Genomic DNA, 13,739 nt, shown 5'->3' with positions numbered 1-13,739 from the left:
TAGGAACAGCCTCCATGGGACAGGTGTGTTATGAAAGCATTCTTCAGGCCAGTTACTTCTCACTGAATAATTCAAATATCCCTGAAGAATGTTCTCTTTCCCACAGTGTCACCCCAAACTCCTAAGCAATTCAGCAAATTTCACAGAGTGACTCAGCCACCGTTCACTAAACCTGCAGCTCCATGCCAGCCCTGGGCCCTGCCCTCAGGCAGCTCTCACTCCACAGGGAAAACAGACCCCTATGAGACAGGGGAAGCTCAGAATGGACAGTGCTGAAAAGGAGAGGCATAAGCGGAGGTGTTAGGGCTGAGACAGGGAAAGCACAGGAAGACGGGTTGGGGCCAGGATGGGGGAGGTTCCCATGGGACATGTGGGAGCTCAGAAATGGCACCTGACTCAACCTGGGGGGAGGGGTTCAGGGAAGACCATGTGAGGGCAAAGCAAGAATTTTTCATGGATAGTGTGGTGCTATGGATTGCTTTTCTGTGGCCTTTCTAGCCATGGTCTTGTAACTTCCACCCAACTGATTGTGTGGGACTGTGCAAATAAGGCAATTGTGGCCCACCAAGGGAATTGCTCAGGTTTGTCTTAAAAGAGAGCCAATTCCAGAGCAGAGAGAGAGGATCCCACCACCACTGAGAAAGAACGGGCAGGAGTGGAGAGCATGCCCTTTGGACCCAGAACCCCTATGCTGAGAAGCTCCTAGAATCAGGAAACAAAGAGAGAGAGCCCTTGAGGAACAGTGGCAGAGAAACAATGGCAGGAGATGGCATGGTGGGCTTCCTAGCCACAGAATGAGGAAGCTGTCTTTCAGCAAGAGCCTTGTTGACAGAGTGGGGTGCTTCTGGGCACTTATCAGCAGAGCTAAAAGAGCTTTGTAACACTTGCCTAAGCAGGGCAGAGGCTGAGGGCCACAGAAACATGCCTGTGAGCACAGCTGGGAGGAAGCTGTCCTAATGGAAAAACTGCATCTTAAGCATTCCTGAACCTGAATTGTAACCTGCTACTTTCCTCATGAACCCCATAACAGTATTTTGTGTGAGTTCTGTGTAGCCATTGCAATGATTTATCGAATCCAATGATAGAGCACTGTGGAAGGGACAGTTGGTGTCAGAATTGGTAAAGATGGTGGAGAGAGGAAGCATGCCTGACCTCTGCCTCCTAGGAATCAGCCTTGGGCTGTTGATCTTGATTCTCCTTACCCCGTGTGAAATTAGGGGAGGTCAGACGCTGCCCCCATGCCATTTTCACAGAGGGATAGACTTGGGAGAATTCGTTTCTGGCAGAGCAAACAGCATGGATGATGGCAAGAAGGCACATGAAGCATGGTTGAGTGTGACTAGAGCTTAGAGATTTGGGGCCATGTTCCCTGTTGAGAGCAGAGCCATCTGCAGGAGCCAGATCATACAGAGCTTTATGTGATTTGGTAAGGAGCCTGGACTTTGTCCTGAGGGCAGTGGGGAGCCACAGAAGGGTTTTAAGTAGGAGAACAAAAGTTGTGTTTCAGAAAGACTTCTGATTTTTCAAGGTAAAGAGACTAGAAGTTGAGGGACGAGGGGATGGTTAATACAGGAATCCAGGTGAGAGAGGATGGGCCTTGACTGGATCAGAGCCATAAGGATGGGCAGAAGGGATGAATTGGAGACAGAGATGGAAGGAAACAGTAATTGTTGCTTAGGTTATGTTGGTTGTGCAGGGGTAAGTGTTAGGGTGGAGTCCAGCATAGGGGATAGATGGTAGTGTCACTTACTGGTTTAGAGACAGAGACAAGGAGCAAGTTTGAAATAGGAGATATAGAAGATGAGTGTAGCTTTGGACATGTTGGTGAACTAAGCACAGTCCTCATTCTTAGGGATTTCTGGGACTAGTGGGAGAGCAGGCCCAAATAAATTAAGTCCTCACTGATCTTATTAATTATTATTACTGCTTACGGTTGGGGATTGAGAAGGCTCTGTAGAGGAGATGTTGCTTGAACTGGGTTTTACAGGATGAGTTCACCAGGTAGGAGTCAAAGATACCCACACTAACAAAGACCTGGACATGTGTCTTAGTTATAACAGAAATACCACAACAGGATGGCCTTAACAAAGAGAAATTTATTCTCTCACAGTCCAGTAGGCTAGAAGTCCAAATTTAGGGCATCGGCCCCAGGGGAAGTCTTCTCTCTCTGTCAGCTCAGGAGGAAGGTTATTTTCCTCAGTCTTCCCTTGGTCTGGGAGCACCTCAGGGCACAAGCCTCAGACACAAAGGACGTGCTTTGCTCCCGAAGCTGCTTTCTTGGTGGTAAGAGGTCCCCATGTCTCTCTGCTCACCCCTCTCTTTTATATCTCAAAGTATATTGGCTTAGACACGATCTCCTCAAAGTAGAGTCTACCTTAATGACGCTGAAGGAGTAAAGCTTTCAGGACCTTCATTTGCTGATGTGGTACAACTCAAAATGAGAAGAAACAGCTGCAAACACCCATCAATAATAGGAATCTGGAATGTACGAAGTATGAATCTAGGAAAATTGGGAATGGTCAAAAATGAAATGGAACGCACAAACATCAATATGCTACGCATTAGAGAGCTGAAATGGAATGTATTGACCATTTTGAATTGGACAATCACATAGTCTACTATGCTGGGAATAACATCTTGAAGAGGAATGGTGTTGCATTCATCATCAAAAAGAACACTTCAAGATCTATCCTGAAGTACAACACTATCAGTGATAGGATAATATCCATACGCCTACAAGGAAGACCAGTTAATACGACTATTATTCAAATTTACACGCCAACCACTAAGGACAAAGATGAAGAAACAGAAGATTTTTGTCAGCTGCTGCAGTCTGAAATTGATCGAACATGCAATCAAGATGCATTGATAATTATTGGTGATTGGAGTGCAAAAGTTGGAAACAAAGAAGAAGAATCAGTAGTTGGAAAATAGGGCTTGGTGATAGAAACAATGCCAGAGATCGAATGATAGAATTTTGCAAGACCAACGACTTCTTCATTGCAAATACCTTATCTCACCAACATAAACCCTGACTATACACATGGACCTTGCCCGATGGAACACATGGGGATCAAATTGACTACATCTGTGCAAAGAGACAATGGAAAAGCTCAATAGCATCAGTCAAAACAAGGCCAGGGGCTGACTGTGGAACAAACCATCAGATGTTCATATGCCAGCTTAAGCTGAAACGGAAGTAAATCAAAGCAAGTCCACGAGAGCCAAAGTATAACCTTGAGTATATCGCACCTGAATTTAGAGACCATCTGAAGAATAGATTTGATGCATCGAACACTAGTAACCAAAGACCAGACGAGTTGTGGAATGACATCAAGGACATCATAGATGAAGAAAGCAAGAGGTCATTGAAAAGATGGGAAAGAAAGAAAATACCAAGACGGATGCCAGAGGAGACTCTGAAACTTGCTCTCAAATGTCGAACAGCTAAAGTAAAACAAAGAATTGATGAAGTAAAAGACCTGAACAGAAGATTTCAAAGGACCTCTCGAGAAGACAAAGTAAAGTATTATAATGACATGTGCAAAGAGCTGGAGATGGAAAACCAAAAGGGAAGAACACACTCGGTGTTTCTCAAGCTGAAAGAACTGAAGAAAAATTTCAAGCCTCGGGTTGCAATACTGAAGGATTCTATGGGGAAAATATTAAAAGATGCAGGAAGCATCAAAAGAAGATGGAAGGAATACACAGAGTCGTTATACCAAAATGAATTAGTCGATGTTCAACCATTTCAAGAGGTGGCATATGATCAGGAACCGATGGTACTGAAGGAAGAAGTCCAAGCTGCACTGAAGACATTGGCAAAAAACAAGGCTCCAGGAATTGATGAAATATCAATTGAGATGTTTCAACAAACAGATGCGGTGCTGGAGGTGCTCACTTGTCTATGCCAAGAAATATGGAAGAGAGCTTCCTGGCCAACTGACTGGAAGAGATCCATATTTATGCCTATTCCCAAGAAAGTTGATCCAACTGAATGTGGAAATTATAGAACAATGTCATTAATATCACACACAAGCAAAATTTTGCTAAGGATCATTCAAAAACGGCTGCAGCAGTGTATCAACAGGGAACTGCCAGAAATTCAGGCCGGTTTCGGAAGAGGACATGGAACCAGGGATATCATTGCTGATGTCAGATGGACCCTGGCTGAAAGCAGAGAATACCAGAAGGATGTTTACCTGTGTTTTATTGACTATGCAAAGACATTTGACTGCGTGGATCAATACAAATTATGGATAACATTGCGAAGAATGGGAATTCCAGAACACCTAATTGTGCTCATGAGGAACCTTTACCTAGATCAAGAGGCAGTTGTTCGGACAGAACAAGGGGATATTGCATGGCTTAAAGTCAGGAAACGTGTGCGTCACTGCTGTGTCCTTTCACCGTACTTATTCAATCTGTATGCTGAGCAAATAATCCAAGAAGCTGGATTTATGAAGAAGAACAGGGCATCAGGATTGGAGGAAGACTCAATAACAACCTGTGTTATGCAGATGACACAACCTTGCTTGCTGAAAATGAAAAGGACTTGAAGCACTTACTAATGAAGATCAAAAACCACAGCCTTCAGTATGGATTGCACCTCAACATAAAGAAAACAAAAATCCTCACAACTGGACCAGTGAGCAACAACATGACAAATGGAGAAAAGATTGAAGTTGTCAAGGATTTCATTTTACTTGAATCCACAATCAACAGCCATGGAAGTAGCAGTCAAGAAATCAAACTATGCATTGCATTGGGTAAATCTGCTGCAAAGGACCTCTTCAAAGAGTTGAAGGGCAAAGATGTCACCTTGAAGACTAAGGTGCGCCTGACCCAAGCCATGGTATTTTCAATTGCATCATATGCATGTGAAAGCTGGACAATGAATAAGGAAGACCGAAGAAGGTTTGGTGCCTTTGAATTGTGGTGTTGGCGAAGAATATTGAATATACCATGGACTGCCAAAAGAAGGAACAAATCTCTCTTGGAGGAAGTACAACCAGAATGCTCCTTAGAAGCAAGGATGGCGAGACTGCGTCTTACATACTTTGGACATGTTGTCAGGAGGGTTCGATTCCTGGAGAAGGACATCATGCTTGCAAAGTACAGGGACAGGGGAAAAGAGGAAGACCCTCAACGAGGTGGATTGACACAGTGGCTACAACGATGAGCTCAAGCATAACAACGATTGTAAGGATGGCGCAGGATCGGGCAGTGTTTCGTTCTGTTGTCCATAGGGTTGCTAAGAGTTGGAACCAACTTGACGGCACCTAACAACAAGAACAATCTTGTAGATTTCATCAATATAGCTGCCACTAATCCATGTCATTTCATCGTAGTGATAAGACTTATAACACATAGGGAAATCACATCAGATGACAAAATGGTAGACAATCATATACTAGGAATCATGACCTAGCCAAATTAACAGATATTTGGGGGGGATATAATTCAGTCCCTAACGACATGTAAGATGGAAGGAGCAGAACAGAGCTATTTGACAGCTACATCTCCCTGCTCACTCGGCTAACCTCATCAACCAACTTTCTATTTTCTACCCCCAGTCTAACCCAAAACTCTCAGGAAAAACCTGGCTTATGCCTACAAATGTGCCTGAAATCTATGACCTTGCCCCACATGGCAATCTTCTTTTTGTTTCTTTTAATTGGAGTTCACATATGAAATGCACACAACACAAGGAGCACACAGAGAGGGCTTTGGCCTTATTGTAAATTTTTTAATATCATTGTCATGGATTGAATTGTGCTCCCCAAAAATATCTGTCAACTTGGCTAGACCATGATTCCCGGTATTGTATGATTGTCCACCATTTTGTCATCTGATGTGATTTTTCTATGTATTGTAAATCCTATCTCCATGATATTAGTGATGTGGGATTAGTGACAGTTATATTAATGAGGCAGGACTCAATCTACAAGATTAGCTTGTATCTTAAACCAATCTCTTTTGAGATATAAAAGAGAGAATCCAGCAGAGAGACAGGGAAACTTCATACCATCAAGAAACAAGAGCCAGGGGAATAGCTCGCCCTTTGAATCCAGGGTTCCTCCACTGAGAAGCTCCTAGTCTGGGGGAAGATTGATGACAAGAACTTTCCTCCAGGGCTGACAGAGAGAAAAGGAATTCCCCTGGGGCTGACACCCTATATTTGGATTTGTAGCCTCCTAGACTGTGAGAGAATAAACTTATGTTTGTTGAAGCCATCCACTTGTGGTATTTCTGTCACAGCAGCACTAGATAACTAAGACAATAATCATCATCACATTATTTAAATATAGTTATTTTGGTATTCTTTTTTTTTTTAGAGAGAGGGAACAACTTGTATTTTCTTAGTGGAATGAAACAGCCCAGAATGGTATATTTCAGCAATTTTAAGACATTGTATTATTTACCTAAAGACCAAATATGATAAATGTGTTTTAAGTATTTTGTGTTGACCCACAGCATGAAGTTCTTACAGTGTTCCTGCAGATATGCATATTAAAGATTATGACATACCTACACACTAGCTGGATTTAAGACTCAGCCATGTAAAAAAAAAAAAGAGAGCATTGTATAGCAAAACCTAAGCCAGCAGCATGCTGGGAGTTCACACGCCTCAGTGCTGCAGCCCACTGCTTCCAAGTGCTTCACAGATACCTTGGAATGCATAGTTTTCTTTGCTTTCTTGTTCAGAAGATTGGCAGTTTGTGAAAGAACTTGGATTTCCCTGTGTCCTGTGTGTGGGGTTGGCTGGCTCCAGAGCCAGCATAAGAGGAACAGCCCTGTGCTCACATCCTCCACAGAGGACCAGCCCAGGAACTTCAGAGAGGTAAATGGACAAAGCATCTTCTGGAGCTGTCTCTACCGGGCAGGGTGCTACATTCCGTTGTCATCCAGGAAGTCTCAGAGGGTGGATTAGTCCTGTGTCGTGGATTGGCCATGAACTGCCAGAAGAACAAACAAGCCTGTCTTGGAAGAAATATAGCCAGAGTGCTCCTTGGAAGTGAGGATGGCAAGACTTTGTCTGATGTACTTCGGACATGTTATCAGGAGGGAACAGTCCCTGGAGAAGGACATCACGCTTGGTAAAGCAGAGGGTCAGCAAAAAAAGAGGAAGACACTCAATAAGATGGACTGACACAGTGGCTCCAACAATGAAATGGAGTGAAAAAGGTGAAAAAGAGAAGGAAGTCACATATCTGACTCTCTGGCTGTTTGGACAGCTCATACTCATGGCCACCCTACCAGGAGAATGGCAGAACTTAATAGCTCCTTTTAAAAACTTTGTTAGAGTTGGGAGAGAGAGAGCTCCATTACACAGGATGTATAATGGCCAGAAGGCACATGAAGCATGGTTAAGTGTGATTGGAGCTAGGTAGGGAAAGGAGAAAGAAGAAGAGGCTCCAAGGACAAAGGATTTTTATCAGGGTGGAGGGGGTCATAGTCTAGAAGTGACTGAGGAGCTTCTGTTTCTGGTGATGGTTGAGTAGCTCCTATTCTATCAGCCATCCTCAAAGAACAACTATACACTCTGAGTAAAATATTAAAAAAAAAAACAAAACTCAACTCCCTGAAGTCACTGGAGGGTGAACAAAAGCAGACAGATACTGAGGAGGCTGGAAGGAAAGTTGCTGTTTATTATAGCTTTTGGTCTGAAGGCAGGCAGAACCTGGTCAGCACCATGTGGGGTGGCTAAAGCTTCAACAGAAACCTTGTAGTTTTTCTGCCTTGAAGAACTAGAGGGCAAAGTTCAGGGTGAGCAAAGAGCCTAGTGGTGGAATCTCAAAAAAAGAGAGAGTCAGAGAGGGGGAACCCCATATTGTGTATATAAACTCTGTCCACATTTCTGGCTGATTGTTGAACCACTCACGTGCTGGAAAACTCCAAGGTGCCCAGCTTAGGCTAAAAGAAATGAACTGAGATTTCAGAACTGAGCTTTTGAGTTCAACCAAGTTAACTGCCCTCTGAAACAAACAGAAACACAATTAATATTCTTCAGCAGAACATGAAAAAATCCAGAGTCTCTGCAGTGTATCTCCTTCAATGTTAAGGATGAAATCCAAAATTAAAAGGCAAATGAAGAAACAGGAAAATGTGACCCATACTCAAGAGAAAGGCAATCGGTGGAGACAGATGCTGGGGTGATCTTACTGTTGGAATTTTCCTGACAAGGTTTTTTAAAGCAGCTATTTTTTTTTTTTATTATGTCTATGCTCAAGGATGTAGAAGTAGTATTGAAGAGCAACAGGTATTGGCCCTACTTTCTGACCCTGAGGCACCTTGGAGGTAAAGAATAAGCAACCTTCATTTGAGATGGTGGTAAGGAAAGGTGTGTTGTTGAGAGGAGAGCCTGTTTTGAGCAAGACTGCGAAATGGAGGGCAAATCTGGCCAAGTGGTCCACTTATTAACCAAATATTAGTGAAACACCTACTATATGCCAGACACTGTTCTAAGTACAGGGGATATAGCTGTCAGCAAAACAGTCTAACTCTGACCCTCTGGAGCCTACATTCTGAATGTGTCCAGGAGTTTATGTCAAATAGCATTTTGCCTGGAAACCCTGGTGGTGTAGTGGTTAGGTGGTATGGCTGCTAACCAAAGGGTCAGCAGTTCAAATCCACCAGGCACTCCTTGGAAACTCTATGCGGCAGCTCTACTCTGTCCTACAGGATCGTTATGAGTCGGAATCAACTCTACAGCGCTGGGCTTGGTTTTGTTTTGTTTTTAGCATTCTGCCTATCAGGAGGGGCTTCAGGAACATAGTTTGGGGAGAAGACATAGAAACAGAAAGGAAATAAGTGACATAACAAACTTGCTTATAATAAAGACTATTATTGTTATAGCTGATGGTTATTGAAAGCTGTATGCCAAGAACATGCTAAGTGACCTTCATATCTTACCTCACTTAATTTCCCAACACTCTATAAGATAGATTACATTGTCATCTACAGTATACAAATGAAGAAACAGAGGTTTCCAACTAGAACCAAGACAGGAATCTAGGTCTATTTGTTTACAAGGCTAGATCTCTTAATCACTATGCAATATTGCAGTCTACTAGGCAAGGTGTTGGAAATACTAAGAGGGACAAGAACCATCTGGTTTGAGTAAAACCAGTTCACAGAAAGCTCAATTTGCTAATGACACATACATTTAACTTTTATCCTTAAATAAATTGTACCTTCTTTTTTTTTTTTTTTTTGCCACATAACACATTTATTAAGTGCATTTGTGCCAGGCAATATGCTATTTTTTAAAATAATTTTTATCGTGCTTTAAGTGAAAGTTTACAAATCAAGTCAGTCTCTCACACAAAAACCCATATACACCCTGCTATACACTCCCAATTACTCTCCCCCTAATGAGACAGCCCGCTCTCTCCCTCCACTCTCTCTTTTTGTGTCCATTTCGCCAGCTTCTAACCCCCTCCACCTTCTCATCTCCTCTCTAGGCAGGAGATGCCAACATAGTCTCAAGTGTGCACCTGATCCAAGAAGCTCACTCCTCACCAGCATCCCTCTCCAACCCATTATCCAGTTCAATCCAAGTCTGAAGAGTTGGCTTCAGGAATGCTTCCTCTCTTGGACCAACAGAAGGTCTGGGGGCCATGACCACCGGGGTCCTTCTAGAGTCAGTCAGACCATTAAGTCTGGTCTTATGAGAATTTGGGGTCTGCATCCCACTGCTCTCCTGCTCCCTCAGGGGTTCTCTGTTGTGTTCCCTGTCAGGACAGTCATCGGTTGTAGCCAGGCACCATCTAGTTCTTCTGGTCTCAGGATGATGTAGGCTCTGGTTCATGTGGCCCTTTCTGTCTCTTGGGCTAGTAATCACCTTGTGTCCTTGGTGTTCTTCATTCTCCTTTGATCCAGGTAGGTTGAGACCAAATGATGCATCTTAGATGGCTGCTTGCTAGCGTTTAAGACCCCAGACGCCACTCTTCAAAGTGGGATGCAGAATGTTTTCTTAATAGATTTTATTATGCCAATTGACTGAGATGTCCCCTGAAACCTAGGTTCCCAGACTCCTGCCCGTGCTACGCTGGCCTTCAAAACATTCAGTGCATTCAGGAAACTTCTTTGCTTTTGGTTTAATCCAATTGTGCTAACCTCCCCTGTATTGTGTGCTGTCTTTCCCTTCACCTAACCAAAGTAGTTCTTATCTAATATCTAATTAGTGACTACCCCTCTCCCACCCTCCCTCCCTCCCCCCTCTCGTAACCACGAAAGAATGTTTTCTTCTCGGTTTAAACTATTTCTCAAGTTCTTATAATAGTGGTCTCATACAATATTTGTCCTTTTGCAGCTGACTAATTTCACTCAGCATAATGTCTTCCAGGTTCCTCCATGTTATGAAATGTTTCACAGGTTCCTCACTGTTCTTTATCGATGCATAGTATTCCACTGTGTGAATATACCATAATTTATTGAACTATTCATCCATTGATGGGCACCTTGGTTGCTTCCATCTTTTTGCTATTGTAAACAGTGCTGCAATAAACATGGGTGTGCATATATCTGTTCGTGTAAAGGTATAATTTCTCTAGTATATATTCCAAGGAGTGGGATTGCTGGATTGTATGGTAGTTCTATTTCTAGCTTTTTAAGGAAGTGCCAAATCGATTTCCAAAGTGGTTGTACCATTTGACATTCCCACCAGCAGTGTAGAAGTGTTCCAATCTCTCCACAGCCTCTCCAACATTTATTCTTTTGTGTTTTTTGGGTTAATGCCAGCCTTGTTGGAGTGAGATGAAATCTCATTGTAGTTTTGATCTGCATTTCTCTAATGGCTAATGATTGTGAACATTTTCTCATATATCTGTTAGCTACCTGAATGTCTTCTTTAGTGAAGTGTCTATTCATATGTTTTGTCCATTTTTTAATAGGGTTATTTGTCTTTTTGCAGTTGAGTTTTTGCAGTATCATGTAGATTTTAGGGATCAGGTGCTGATCAGAAATGTCATAGCTAAAAACTTTTTCCCAGTCTGTAGGTAGCCTTTTTACTCTTTTCATGAAGTCTTTGGATGAGGATAGGTGTTTGATTTTTAAGAGCTCTCAGTGTTCTAGTTTTCTTCTACATTCTTTATAATGTTTTGTATACTGTTTATGTCATGTATTAGGGGTCCTAGCATTGTCGCTATTTTTTCTTCCATGATCTTTATTGTTTTTGATTTTACATTTAGGTCTTTGACCATTTTGAGTTCGTTTTTGTTCATGGAGTGAGGTATGGGTCTTGTTTCATTTTTTTGCAGATGGATATTCAGTTATGCCAGCACCATTTGTTAAAAAGACTGTCTTTCCCCCAGTTAACTGTTTTGGGGCCTTTGTCAAATATCAGCTACTCATATGTGGATGGATTCATGTCTGGATGCTCAATTCTGTTCCATTGTTCCATGTATCTGTTGCTGTACCAGTACCAGGCTGTTTTGACTACTGTGGTGGTATAATAGGTTCTAAAATCAGGTAAAGTAAGGCCTCCCACTTTGTTCTTCTTTTTCAGTAATGCCTCTTTTATCCAGGGCCTCTTTCTCTTGCATATGAAGTTGGTGATTTGTTTCTATGTATGTCTAAGAGGCCAAGTTGTTTGATTGTGGCATTTAGATCTTCCGTGTCTTTATTGAGTTTCTTTCTGGATGTCCTGTCCTTCACCGAAAGTGGTGTGTTGAAGTCTTCTATTATTGTGGAGGTGTCTGTCTCACTTTTCAATGCTGTTAGTGTTTGTTTTACGTATCTTGCAGCCCTGTCATTGGGTGCGTAAATATTTAATATGGTTATATCTTCTTGGTGTATTGTCCCTTTAATCATTATTTAGCGTCCTTCCTTATCCTTTCTGATGGATTTAACTTTAAAGTCTATTTTGTCAGAAATTAATATTGCCACTCTGCCCTTTTTTGATTGTTGTTTACTTGATATATATTTTTCCATCCTTTGAGTTTTAATTTGTTTGTGTCTCTAAGTCTAAGATGTGTCTCTTGGAGGCAGCATAGAGACGGATCTTGTTTTTTAATCCATTGTGCCACTCTCTGTCTCTTTATTGGTGCATTTAGTCCATTTAAATTCATGGTAATTAAGGATAGGTATGAATTTAGTGCTATCGTTTTCATTTCTGTTTTTGTGTGTTGTTGACAGTTTCTTTTTCCCACTTGATTTTATGTGCTGAGTAGATTTTCTTTATATATTGTCCTTTCCTCAAATTTGCTGTTGTTCATTTTGTTTCTGCTGAGTCTGTATTTTTCCCTTGTATTTTATTTTGATGATTAGGATAGTTTGTCTCCTTTGTGGTTACCTCATTATTTATCCCTATTTTTCTAAATTTAAAGCTTTTATTTCTTTGTATCGCCGTATCTTCCTCTCCATATGGAAGGTGTATGATTACATTTCTTAGTCCCTCTTTATTATTTTAATGTTGTCTTCTTTTATATAATAACATTGCTGTTACCATGTTTTGAGCTTTTTTTAAATAATCTTGCATTGTTTTTTTGGATGTCCCTGTCTGGGTTGACGTCTGATTGCTCTGCCCAGTGTTCTAGTCTTGGACTGATACCTGATATTATTGGTTTTCTAACCAAAGAACTCCCTTTAGTATCTCTTGTAGTTTTGGTTTGGTTTTTACGAATTCCCTCAACTTGTGTTTGTCTGGAAATGTCTTAGTTTCACCTTCATATTTAAGAGACAGTTTTGCTGGATGTATGATTCTTGGCAGGTAATTTTTTTCCTTCAACTTTTGAAATATGTCATCCCATTACCTCTTGCCTGCATGGTTTCTGCCGAGTAGTCTGAGCTTATTCTTATTGGCTCTCCTTTGTAGGTGACTTTTCTTTTATCCCTCACTGCTCTTATAATTCTCTCTTTATCTTTGGTTTTGGGAAGTTTTATTATAATATATCTTGGTGACTTTCGTTTAACATCTACCTTATGTGCAGTTCGATGAGCATGTTGGATAGATATCTTCTCATCTTTCATGATATTAGGGAAGTTTTCTGCCAACAAATCTTCAACAATTCTCTCTGTATTTTCTGTTATCCCTCCCTGTTCTGGTACTCCAATCCCTTGTAGGTTATTTCTCTTGATAGACTCCCACTTGATTCTTAAGGTTCCTTGTTTTTAATTCTTCTATCTGATTTTTCTTCAAATATATTAGTGCCAAGTGATTTATCTTCTAGTTCAGAAATTCTAGCTTCTACTTGCTCAATTCTGCTCCTCTGAATTTCTATTGAGTTATGTAATTATGTAATTTTATTATTAATCTTCTGAATTTCTGATTGCTGCCTGTCTATGGATTTTTTCAGCTTATTAAACTTTTCATTTTGTTCCTGAATAATCTTTCTAATTTCTTCAATTGCTTTATCTGTGTGTTCCTTGGCTTGTTCTGGGTATTGCCTCATTTCCTTCCTGATGTCTTGAAGGGTTCTGTATATTAAATTTTGTGTTCTGCATCTGGTAATTCCAGGAATGCACTTTCATCTAGAAGATCCCTGGATTCTTTGTTTTGAGAGCCTGTTGAAGTGATCATGGCCTGTTTCTTTATGTGAGTTGATATTGACTGTTGTCTCCAAGCCATTTGTAAGTTATTTTATCAGTTTATGCTTGCATACTGTGTCTTAGCTGCTTGTTTTCTTTTGTGGGTTGCTTGAGTGAGCTAGCTTGATCATTTTCACCTTTGGCGCTCTGGTGTCCTGTCCCCAGCTGGCTAGTGCTGTTATCAGGTATATCAGTCTAGGAGTCCA

The sequence above is a fragment of the Elephas maximus genome, chromosome 11, assembly GCF_024166365.1.
Source record: "Elephas maximus indicus isolate mEleMax1 chromosome 11, mEleMax1 primary haplotype, whole genome shotgun sequence".
Taxonomy (NCBI): Eukaryota; Metazoa; Chordata; class Mammalia; order Proboscidea; family Elephantidae; genus Elephas; species Elephas maximus.
Note: the sequence above shows the minus strand (reverse complement) of the source record.